The sequence below is a fragment of the Heterocephalus glaber genome, unplaced genomic scaffold, assembly GCF_053883595.1.
Source record: "Heterocephalus glaber isolate CG9 unplaced genomic scaffold, H.glaber_assembly_v1.0 deba00001732, whole genome shotgun sequence".
NCBI classification, from domain to species: Eukaryota; Metazoa; Chordata; class Mammalia; order Rodentia; family Bathyergidae; genus Heterocephalus; species Heterocephalus glaber.
In genome coordinates this window covers 919221-932564 of record NW_028258443.1, presented here as the reverse complement: position 1 = coordinate 932564, position 13344 = coordinate 919221, and the positions used below count along the sequence as shown (strand labels likewise).

Genomic DNA, 13344 nt, shown 5'->3' with positions numbered 1-13344 from the left:
TGAAGTGGCAAGAGGGCCTGTGGAATAAATCAAAATTCTATGACACATCACTGCAACAGCATACTCAAGCTATTTTGCTAATCATATTGTATTGCAAATGTGTATCAGATGGTTAAGAGCAGTTAGTGTGAGCCAATTCTCTTTTCAGTACCTATGTCCTCAAGGAGAAAAGGAGAACCACAACCCTATTTACAATTACATATTCAGTGCTACGAACTGAAGCCAAAGCAACAATTTTCCCCTTTTTTCAAACCTCTGAAAATGATAATTTTTCAAAGATATCCAAAATCAACTTGGAGCAAAAAGGAAAACAATCACTCAAAAGCCAGTATAGATGAGAGTTTAGGATAGCAGCTGTGCAGTGTGGTTTAGCAACTCAAGCCCACCAGCCTCCCAAATGACACAGGGTGCAATTTCATGGCTTTGCTTGCTATTTCCTGAATGCTCCCATCAATTGGTCCCCTAAGTGTATTTGCTTTAAAGCCCATGAAAATATTCATAGAGCTGTTCATTAGAAAACAAAAAATGAAGATAGTTGGTTTTCAATGAGGGAAAAGTTACACAAAACTAGTTTTCCAAAAAGCTGAGAAGCAAATATTACCAAAAAATACATTAAGGATATTTTTAAAATTTTTTTAACTCAAAGATTTTTATTTCATTAAAGCCTAAAACACACCTCTTCTTTAAAATATAAAGGTAATTTTTCATTTTAGATTTAAAAGACCAGAATAGAGTCTCCTTGACTGGCCAAGGTCATACCATGCCCAGAGGACCAAGTGGCCATTTCCAAGGTTAGCATCAGTCTGAGACCCTGATGGCCACTATCACTCTGATGACACAGACTCATCTTCCACAAGCTTCCCACACAGATTTCCGCTACCTACCAGGTCCGAAGAGCTAGAGCACTTACCTAGAAAGGTGAATGTTGTGGAGGGAAGTTTCTAAAATCTTCTTACAATAGGTAAGATACGCAGCAGAGCTGTATGGGTCCATCACTGACCAGAAGAGGCTGCTGTGGGGTTTTCAGCCGACTTGTAGGAAGTCCTGGCTCCACAGCAGTCCTTAGGAAGGGGTGGCCTCCGCCCCCTCCATAAGGTCCAGCACGCTCAGATGACACAGGATAGCCAATTTCCTCATAAGCCCTGGGCCTTCCCAGTCCCTTAGCAATGGAAACCCATCTTTGTCTTGTTGCCATCAACGTCTCAAAACAGAGCAATCTTACACACTTTGGTGGCTGACACAGTGCACTCTAGCTTGCACCTCTGCTTGCTGCATTCCAAGTGGTGATGGTCGCCCAGTGCTTGGGGACCAGAAAATGGACACAATGGATCCAGATGGTGGCCTTGAGGATGGAGTTTGTGGGAGTGTTCTAGGGCTGTGGTAGAGGACAACTCTGTTGACCTCTCTGAAAAGAAATCCTTGAGGCTTAGACATTGGGAATCAGAATGTAGGAAAGAATTTGAGGACAATTCTTCATATTTTCAATTAAACAAACCATACAAATCAGAAGTGCAAATACACCTGCCAAAAACTATACAGAATTAGGAGTAGAGGCTGTCTAGTTAATAAACTAATAAATGAATAAAGAGCTGGTTTGATAGAAATTCTAAAATCTCAACGCTTTTAATTGAAAGATTTTTCCCCCTGAACAGTAGATTTTATGCATGAAATGTCATCCTGTGTTCTTCAGCAGCTCAAGCATATCTAAGCCAGCAGAGGTGAAAAAAATTGCTTTGAAACCATGGTCACATACCCCCTTGCGTTGTCTTTTTTTCATGCCACGTACATTAAGACTGCAGTTATTTCTAAGAGAGAATCATGGACCATCTGATTGCAGAAAGAGAACAGGGACATATGTGTTGTGCTCCAAAATGTCATCTGTCACTACCTACTAGGAAAGAAGGCAAGCCTACAAAGAGCTGTAAACAGCTTGCAGAGCCACAATGGGATTTTTTGTCATTCAAGAGCTAAAGCAAATATTCATGTGCTGTCCAAGACCTCTGAATACAAGGATCTGACTTTTGCTTCCTGACAGCTTTCCTTACAGTATTCAAGCTGGAGCTGCCTTTTAAAATTCAATCCGTCTTTTGATCTGCTACTATCCATTCTACTTTGCTAGGTCTCTGATGTCTTTCCTCAATGATATTCATGTGGTGTGTGAAAGCAATTATTTCACAGCACAGTTCTGAAGCTGAGGACAACACCTCATAATTCACTATATTTTATAAATACTCCATTCTGCCAAAAATAAGCAAAAAATTATGGTCTCAAAGCCAGAAATCTGGAGCCTTAAAGGTCATGGCCCCTTTTATTGGACTACTTTGAATTTTTTGTTTATTTTCAATATCTTTACATTAATAACAAATATATTCTCATTATAAAAGGATTTAAAATAATAAATTTATCAATTTTTAAATAATCAAGTATACTCCTTTCCCTCCAGTTTCTCCAAGAAAATTGTTAATAATTTGGCATGTAGGAAGCTCCCCGCCTCCATCCCAGGTTCCTGGGGCAGAGAAGCTCAGCACCCAGAAGGAAGCTCCCCTGCTGCCATCCCAAGCTCCTAGGGCAGAGAAGGTGAGCTGTGTGGGCTCCAGAAGCACCGCCTCCCATGGAAATGAGAAGACATGTAAACAAGTCTCAAAAACAGACTTCTGGATCACCTACAGCAACCCCAAAGGGAAATGAGATGGAACACTCTGATACTCAACCACCTGGACTCTCTGAACTGCCAACAAAAGAGGATCTGGGAAAAATGAAATCAGAAATTATTACTCAGATAACAGCAAAGATTTTTATCATGGTGCAAGACATGATTAATAAATCTAGAGAGGATACAGATAATAAAATAGAGGATCTGAGGAACATGATGGAATCCCAACATAGGAAACAAATGGAATCCATAAAACAGATATAAACAGATTTCCAAGAGATTAAAAACTCCATCGAAAGTCTGTGCAGTAGAATGAACCAATGTGAGGATAGAATTTCAGATATAGAAGATAAGATTGCAATTAGTCACCAGGAAAAGAAAAATTGCTTTAAAATGTAAGGGAACACAAGAAATCAATCCAGCAGCTGCTAGACGATGCAAAGAAGAATAACATATGACTGATTGGAGTCAATGAAGAAAGAGGAGAGAGTGCATATGACATTAAAAAGAAACTGTTCACAGAAGTGATGGCAGAAAACTTCCCAAGGAGGGGAAAAGAACTTGACATACAGATAAGTGAGGCATATAGGACTCCAACTAGCCTTAATCAAAAAAATCTACACATAGGCATATAATAGTTAGGATTCCAGAAATCCAACAGAAAAACAAAATTCTACAAGCACTAAGAGAAAAGAAACAAATCACATACAAAGGAAAGTCCATCAGAATCATAGTAGACTTCTCAATGCAAACCCTCAAGGCTAGAAGAGCTTGGAGTGATGTATTTCAAGCCCTAAAGGAAAACAGCCTCCAACCCAGATTGATGTACCCTGCAAAACTATCTTTCAAAATTGATGGACAAATAAGATACTTTCATGACAAAGAGCAGTTCAGGAACTTCATGAATACCAAACTGGCACTCCAAAAAATTTTAGACAATACCTTAGGAAAAGACAATGAGGATCACAACCCCAGGAAACCCAGAAGAATGAATCCATTGGGTGTGACAAATTAAATATAAAGGGGGAGAATCTAACAAAAAGAAAAAGTCATGACAAGGCTTTTGAAACATTTGACTTCGAGGCAGGTCTGTGCACGCCCTGCCGAAGTCCTGAGTCACGCAGAAGATGTCAAATCAGCCCACTTCTGGCAACAATCCACTGGACCCCCCCAACCCCCGCTCCTCTGTACAGCCACCTGGTTCCACACTACAAAGATGCAGAGGACAATAGACCACCAGACCACAGTACTGAGTCCCACTGCTCCTGGCCCAGAGTAAGGGGCTTCTGAGCCGCTGTCCCACTGCTCCTGGATGAGAGGAAGGGGCTTCCCAGTCACCATGCCTCCCACTGCTCCTAGCCCACAGGAAAGGGCTTTTGGGCCACTATCCCTACCACTGCTCCTGGCCCCGTCCCACCTCTCCCAGCTCAGAGGAGGTAATCCATGCAGGTGCCAACAGCAACAACCCGCCCAGTTGAAATGAGAAAACAGGTAAATAAGTCTCAAAACCAGACCCCCAGATCACCTAGAGCAACCCCAAAGGGAAATGAGATGGAACACTCTGATACTCAACCACATGGACCCACTGAACTGGCAACAAAAGGGGATCTGGAAAAAATGAAATCAGAAATAATTTCTCAGATAACAGGAGAAATTGGGCTACTAGTGCAAGACATGATTAATAAATCTAGAGAGGAGCTGAGGAACATGATGGAATCCCAACATAGAAAAAAAATGGAATCCATAAAACAGATGCAAATAGATTTCCAGGACATGAAAAACTCCATTGAAAGTCTACACAGCAGAATGAGCCAGTGTGAGGAGAGAATTTCAGATACAGAAGATAAGGTTGCAATTAGTGACCAGGAAAAGAAAAATTGCTTCAAAATTATAAGGCAACATGAGAAATCAATCCAGCAGCTGCTAGATGATGCAAAAAAGAATAACATAAGACTGATTGGGCTCAATGAAGAAACAGAAGAGAGTGCATATGACATAAAAGATCTCTTCACAGAAATAATGGCAGAAAACTTCCCAAGCAGGGGAAAAGAGCTTGACATACAGATAAGTGAGGCATATAGGACTCCAAATAGCCTTGATCAAAAAAAATCTACACATAGGCATAGAATTGTTAAGATTCCAGAAACTCAACAGAAGAACAATGTTCTACAAGCAGTCAGAGAAAAGAAACAAATCACATACAAAGGAAAGCCCATCAGAATCACAGCAGACTTCTCAACACAAACCATCAAGGCAAGAAGAGCTTGGAGTGACAAATTTCAAGCCCTAAAAGAAAACAGCCTCCAACCCAGATTGATGTACCCTGCAAAACTATCTTTCAAAATGGATGGAGAAATAAGATACTTTCATGACAAAGAGCACCTTAGGAACTTCGTGAATACCAAACCAGCACTGCAAAGAATTTTACACAATAGTCTAGGAAAAGACATTGAGGATCACAACCCCAGGAAACAAGGCAGAATGAAGCCATCTGGCATGACAAGAAATTAAATGGAAAGGGGGAGAACCCAACAAAAAGAAAAAGGCATGACAATGACAAGTCAATACGTTTCAGTTATAACCATCAATGTTAATGGTCTTAATTTACCAAACAAAAGAAATAGATTGGCAGAATGGGTCAAGAAGCAAAATCCAACAATATGCTGCATACAAGAAACACACTTAATTCAAAAGGAAACTCATAGACTGAAAGTGAAAGGGTGGAAAACAATGCTCCATGTGACAGGAACCCGAAAAAAAGCAGGAGTAGCTATGCTCTTTGCAGATCAAGTAGATTTCAAACCAACACTAACTAAGAGAGATGGAGAAGGACACTACAACCTTGTAAAGGGAAGAATCCAAGAGGAAGAGATGACAATCATAAATATCTATGCACCAAACACTAGTGCACCCAACTATATAAAACAAATACTAACGGACATGAAAAGTCATATATGCACTAATACAATTGTAGTGGGGGACCTCAACACCCCACTGTCACAAATAGATAGATCAACTAGACTAAAAATAACTAATGAAATACTAGAACTCAATTGAACTCTTGAACAAATGAACTTAACAGATATTTACAGAGTCTTCCACCCCAGAAAATCAGAATACACATTCTTCTCAGCTGCACATGGGTCATTCTCCAAAATAGACCACATACTCACACATAGAACATGTTTAAGTAAGTGCAAAGCAATTGAAGTTATCCCCTGTATATTATCAGACCATAGTGCGATGAAATTGGACATCCATAGCAAAAGAAACTCAAAAAATTTCATAAACATGTGGAAATTGAACAACACACTTCTGAATAACCAATGGGTCACAGAGGAAATTAAAGAAGAAATCAGACAGTTCCTTCAATTAAATGACAATGACAATACAACATATCAGAATCTATGGGACACAATGAAAGCAGTCTTATGAGGGAAATTCATAGCAGTGAATATGCATATTAGGAAAACAGAACAAGCCCAATTAAACAACCTGATGCTGCACCTCAAGCTTCTAGAAAAAGAAGAACAGGACAAACTCCAGAGCTCATACAAGGCAGGAAATTATAAAGATCAGAGGAGAAATCAATGCAATGGAGACTAAGAGAACGATACAAAAAAAATCAATGAAGCCAAGAGTTAGTTCTTTGAAAGAATCAACAAAATTGACAAACCCTTAGCCAACCTTGTCAGAAAAAGGAAAGAAAAGGCCCAAATCCATGCAATTAGGAATGAAAAGGGTGAAATGACAACAGACCCAGCAGAAATCCAGAGGATCATCAATACCTACTTCCAGAACCTATACGCCAATAAGATGGACAACACAGAAGAAATGGACAGATTCCTGGATACATATGAATTACCAAAGTTGAATGAAGAAGACCTAAAAATTCTGAACAACCCAATATCAACCAATGAAATTGAAAATGTAATTAAAAACTTATCAACTAAGCAAAGCCTGGGTCCTGATGGCTTCACTGCTGAATTCTACAAGACATTTAGAGAGGAACTGCTGCCGCTACTGTTCAAACTCTTCAATGAAATTGAAAGGGAAGCAATACTCCCAAATTCATTCCTGGAAGCAAGCATCACCTTGATTCCCAAAGCAGAGAAAGACCCAACTGAAAAAGAGAACTATAGGCCAATCTCACTAATGAACATAGATGCAAAAATCCTTAATAAGATACTGGCAAACAGAATGCAGAAGATCATCAAGAAGATCATACACCCTGATCAAGTGGGATTCATCCCAGGGATGCAGGGATGGTTCAATATACGAAAATCAATCAATGTAATACACTATATCAATAGAGCCAAGGACAAAAACCATATGATTATCTCCATAGACGCAGAAAAAGCATTTGACAAAATCCAACATGCATTTATGATAAAAACCCTACAAAAAATGGGAATAGATGGTGTCTACCTCAAACTGATAGAAGCCATCTATGAAAAACCAACAGCCAATATCATACTAAATGGTCCAAAACTGAAATCCTTCCCACTCAAATCAGGAACAAGACAAGGATGTCCACTATCACCACTCTTGTTCAATATAGTTCTGGAAACATTAGCCATGGCAATTAGACAAGAAAAAGAAATAAAAGGAATAAAGATAGGAAATGAAGGAGTCAAAGTGTCATTATTTGCAGATGACATGATACTCTATATAGAAGACCCCAAGAACTCCACCAAAAGTCTTCTAGACTTAATAACCAAATTCAGTCAAGTAGCTGGTTACAAGGTCAACACACAAAAATCAATAGCTTTCCTCTACACCAATGACAGACTCACTGAGACAGAAATAGGGCAAATAATTCCTTCCACAATAGCATCCAAAAAACTGAAATACCTAGGAATCATCCTAACGAAAGAAATCAAAGACCTCTTCTCTGAAAACTATGGCACTCTGAAAAGAGAGATTGAAAATGATATCAGAAAATGGACAGACATCCCCTGCTCCTGGGTAGGAAGGATTAATATAGTGAAAATGGCCATACTTCCAAAACTGCTATATAGATTTAATGCAATTCCAATTGAGATCCCAGCAGCATACTTCATAGACCTCGAGAAAACAATCCAAAAATTCATTTGGAACGAGAAGAGACCCAGAATAGCAAAAGCAATTCTAGGTAACAGAGACATGGCAGGAAGTATCACAATCCCCAACCTGCAACTGTACTACAAAGCTACTGTGATAAAAACAGCATGGTACTCTCAAAGAAACAGACCTGAGGACCAGTGGAACAGATTAGAAGATGCAGAAACAACGCCAGATATGCTCAGCCATCACGTCTTCGATAAAGGAGCCAAACACCCTCGCTGGAGGAAAGATAGCCTCTTTAATAAATGGTGCTGGAAAAATTGGGCTTCAACTTGCCAAAGATTAAAACTAGACCTATATCTCTCACCATGCACTCAACTAAAATCAAAATGGATTAAAGTTCTAAATATTAAAATAGAAACTCTGAACCTGTTGGAACAGAGGTTAGGTAGAAGTCTTGAAGACATTGGTGTAGGAAAAGATTTTTTGAACAAAACCTCAGTTGCCTGTGAACTAGCACAAACAATCAACAAGTGGGATCTCTTCTTATTAAAAGGCTTCACTTCTGCACAGCAAGAGAAACGACCAGCAGGGTGAAGAGACAACCCACAATGTGGGAAAAAATCTTCACCTGTTCTTCCTCAGACAAAGGTCTACTATCTCGAATCTATAAAGAACTTAAAAAGATCAGACCTCCCAAATTTAAAGGCCCAATCCAAAAATGGGCATCTGAAATGAACAGACATTTCTCACACAAAGAAGTAGAAATAGCAAATAAATCCATGAAAAACTGTTCAACATCACTGGTCATTCGAGAGATGCAAATGAAAACAATGCTGAGATTCCACTTCACTCCAGAAAGAATGGCTGCTATCATGAAATCAACCAATAACAAATCCTGGTGGGGCTGTGAGGAAAGAGGAACCCTGCTCCACTGCTGGTGGGAGTGTAGACTGGTGCAAGCACTGTGGAAATCAGTATGGAGATACCTCAAAGAACTAGGACTGGAAGTCTCATTTGACTCCACTATTCCACTGCTGGGGATCTTCCCCAAAGAATTAAAAGAATCATACCACAGTGATATATGTGGGTCCATGTTCATAGCAGCACAGTTTGTAATAGCTAAAACCTGGAAACAGCCCAAATGCCCATGAACTGGAGACTGGATCAAGAAAATGTGGTTTTTTTATAAAATGGAGTACTACTCAGCCATAAAAAATGAGAAATTAGACATTTATAGCTAAGTGGATGCACATTGAGGTGATACTCTTAAGTGAAATAAATAGGACACACATGTATAAATACTGAATAGTTTGTCTGGTGTGAGAAACTGAAAGTGTAAATAAGGACTAAAATGTATAATAGGTAATGTGAAATAAGAAGAAAAGGGGCAAAGGGAAAGGAAGTGGGAGAGCTAGGGGAAAGGATAGAAGGGAAAGGGATTAATATGAGAAAATGAAAAAATAGGAACAAAATCTTTGTAAATAGGGAGGGCTGGAGGGGTTGAAGGGAGGGCTGGGCAAGGGTGAAAAATAAGAACCAAGAGAGGCTATGTAAAGGTGCAAATTTCCAATGATGAATGTCATATTGTATACCTAAAATGTACCAATGATTAGAATGAATAATCGATAATGCAAAATAGGAAGAAAAGGTCCAAAGGGGTAGAGGTAGTGGGAGGGGCAGGGGAAAGGAAAGGGAAAGGAAAAATGATGAGAAATGGAAAAAATGGAAATAAAGTCTTTGTAAATAGGGAAGGGTGGAGGGGGTGAAGGGAGGGCTAGGAATGGGGAAAAATAAGAACCAAGATGCATTATGTAAAAGTACAATTCCCAATGAGAAATGTAATTGTGTTGTATACCTACAATGTACCAATAAAAGAATTTAATTTAATAAAAAAAACTTTTTGACTTCATCTCCCTAATGAGTATATAATTCAATCTTATTATTGTACTGATTAGTATTTTCCTGATTCTAGAGTTGCATACCATTCCTTGTGCTATACTGGCTATTTATCATCTTCTTATGTCTACATTTTAATTGGGTTGTCTATTAATGAGCTCTAAGAATTCTTGTATATTCTGGTCATAGGTTATATGTATTGTAAATATGGTCTGTTTAAGGACTACTTTTCATTTTAATGATGTCATTTAAAGTTCTAAATTTTGATGGAATCTCATTTATCAATTTTTTTCTTCTATACATCATGTTTTTTGTATCCTAGGTAGTTCTTGCCTACCCTGATTTCATAAATATTTTCCCTTATACTTTCTTCTTAAAGTTTTATACTTTTAGGCTTTCTTATTTAGGTTCATAGATCCCTTCAAGTTATTTTCATGTATGGAAAAAAAGGGTTGAGGTTAATTTTTTATATAAGGATACCAGGTGTTCTAATGCCATTTGCTGAAAACAGTATCTCTTCCTTGGCTCTTGAATCGAGTTTATATTCTATAAAATGCTAATGTTAAATAATCTTTCAAAACTCAGTGAACCATATATGTGTGGTTCTATTTCTAGATTCTCTGTTTTATTCAACTGATCTATATGTCTTTGCTGGCACCAAAACTGCCTTGATTACTGTAGCTTTAGAAGTCTTAAAATTAGGTACTAAACGTCTTCCAACACTGTTTTTGTTTTTGTTTTTGTTTTTAACTTTTCTAGGTCCTTTGTACTCCTACATAATTTTTAAATTTCAGTATCCAATTCTTCATTTATAGCAAGTATACACAGACCTGAATTTTTATATATACCTTGTGTTTTCTAATCCTCCTAATTTCAAATACAACTTCTAGGGCCTCCTAGAGATTTCTTAGTATTTTCTCTGTAGATGATCATTTCATCTACATATAAAGATTTTGCTTCTACCTTGCCAATCCTATCCTAGTTGTGTCATTTTATTGCCAGACTATTTTGCTGGGGACTAGGTTTCAAAGTTTAATGGACAGATAAAGAGTAAGCATATCTGCCCTTGTTCCCCACCTTAAGGAGAAAGCATTGTATCTTCTCCATTCATATAAGGCATTCTCGCTGGAAGTATGGAATACATGTCTTTAATCTATTGAAAAGGTTCTGTTCTACTTCTAGCCTCCTGATAGCTTTGACCATGAACAGCTGTGGAATTTAGTCTGATACTTTTTCTCCGACTAGTGGCAGGATCATATGGCTTTTTCCTTTCCTCTGTTTAAATGATGACTTTTGGGGGTGGATCTTCCAATGCTGAACCAACACTGCCATCCCTATAACAAAACCACTTTCTACATCCTGCCAGATCTGACTTCCAATAGTTTGTTTTGTTAAACAAATTTCTATCTATGTTCATACTTTTTCTTCTATTATCTTTATCCAGTTTTAGGATTAACACAATGTTGATTTCCTAAAATGAGGGGAGAAGTGTTCCTTCTTTTTTCTGCTTTAATTGTTTGATATAATTTATCAGTTAAAATGTTTATGAGCCTGCTGTTGTCATATAGGTAGGGTTTCAAGCTAGGAATATACTTTCTTTAATAGATGCTATTCAAATTTTATATTTCTTCCAGTTAGTTTCATTAATTTGTCTTCCAAGGTACTTCTTAGAAGTTGTCAAATTTATTTTTAAAAATATTTTTGTAATATCCTTTCTATATCCTTTTAAATTCTGTAAAATCTGTGGTAATGTCTCCTAGATCTTAATATTGTAATTTAAAAAATGTATAACTGATATTGTGTAACAGGAAGAAATGGTCTAAAAGACCAGGAGAATTGGGAGGGGTAGGGGAAGGGAAAGAAGGGAAAGGAAAAAATATGAAAAGAGGAAAAAAAATGGAAACAAGGTCTTTGCAAATAGGGAAGGGTGGAGGGGGTAAAGGGAGGGCAGGGGAAGGGGAGAAAAATAAGAACCAAGATACTCATGTAAAGGTACAAGAACCCAATGATGACTGTAACTGTATTTTATACTGAAAATGTACCAATAAACTTAATTGGAAAAAAATTTTTGGCATGTAGTTTTGCACACTTCCTTCAGTGCTTACAAGGATAGCCATGTCTTACCCAAATCTCTTTATACTTTAAGATAATAAATGGCATCAAAGTATTCTGAAACATGCTTTTTCTCACTTCATATAACTTGAACATTTTTGACATCTACAATTTATAAGTATTTAATTTTTAAGCTTTTATGATGTCACACCATATGAATATGCCATAATTTATTTAATCTATATTGATGAATGCATGGTTTGCTTTTTCAAATGTTCACTATTATAACCACAAAAGCAATAAAATGTGTGTATTTAGGTTAAAACTGTTGTTTTTCTAATTATGAGAGTAGTATATTTCACTGGGCAAAACTTTGAGAATACAAAAAAGTATAAATAACACTAAAAATACTGGAATCCTACCACTAAAATATACACACTAGTAACACTTTGGTTTATAGTCATTCAATCTTTTATTTGGCAAGAGAATAAAGGATTGGCTTCTGTGTTTTACTTCTTTTCCTATATTGGAATAGAATCACATGTAACAAATCCCATTAGTAGTCTAATGTGGATTTCCCCTTTCTTCCTTGATAAAGGAATTCAATTCTGTCCAGTATAGCAGTGTTCCCAGCTGAAAACCAATGTTCTTAAAGTGTTCTTTCTGAAGTTTAGGATAACCATGATTCTGGAAGAGTGAGAAAGTTTATTAAAATTTTCTGGCAGCATTTTCTTTCTCAATATAGGCAGAAGCAGGCCCTCTCTATTATATCCTTTTTCTTTTCCTGTCCTGGACTGGGCTTCTGAGAAGGGATATAAAGCTGCTGTCTCATGGCCATGAGGTAATAAGCTTGAGGACAGAAGCAGGCAAAGAATGATAAAGTAGGAAGATAGAAGGAGTCTAGGACATTGAGGAGACACTGTAAAAGCTGTGGATATTCTGCCTCCATATAGTTTCTAATATAAAGAAAATAAAATCCTATTAAATGAGCTCCTATAGTCAGGGTTCTATTATATATAAATAAACATAAGCCCTGGTATTTTGTATATGCAGGCTTTTTTACCTTACTTTATTCATTTGACATTACATTGTAAACACTTCCCCATATCATTAAATATTACTTACAGGCAGAAAATATATTTATTTATTTATTTATTTATTTGGTGGTAGTGAAAATTGAACCCAGAGGTGCTCCACTAATAAACTGCAATCCTAACCCTTTTATTTCTTATTTTTTATTTTGAAACAGGGTTTGCTAAGTTACCCACGATAGCCTCAAACTTGCAATCCTCCTGCCTCAGCTTCCTGAGTTGGTAGAATTACAGGTGTGCACCATCATACCTTGCACAAGCAAAACTTTTAATAGCTATGTGGTATGTCTTCATATGACAATACAATGATTTATTCAATAATTTTATTGTTGGACTTCTGGGTTCTAATTTTTCATTTAAACACATAAAGGGATTTTATATGGATAAATATTGATTATGAGTCCATATCTGTTTTTCTAAAAATGTATTTCTATGATTAGTATAAAAAAATCAAATTTTGAGTATTTTAGTAAATGCTGCTTTCCTGGATTTTTTTTTCAAATTAACTCTCTCAAATGTATTTGAATAGCATTTCAAAACATCTTCACCAGCAATTTAAATTTTTTTTCTAGTCATTGACAATAGGTGAACAATGCTATTTCA

The 13344-nt window shown here is 37.2% G+C and overlaps 1 pseudogene; it reads right to left on the bottom strand.

The window, feature by feature from the left end:
* LOC101726667 (exocyst complex component 4 pseudogene) overlaps positions 1-1195 on the bottom strand; it is a 34423-nt pseudogene extending 33228 nt beyond the window's left edge.
* Between the last annotated feature and the right edge of the window lie 12149 nt (positions 1196-13344).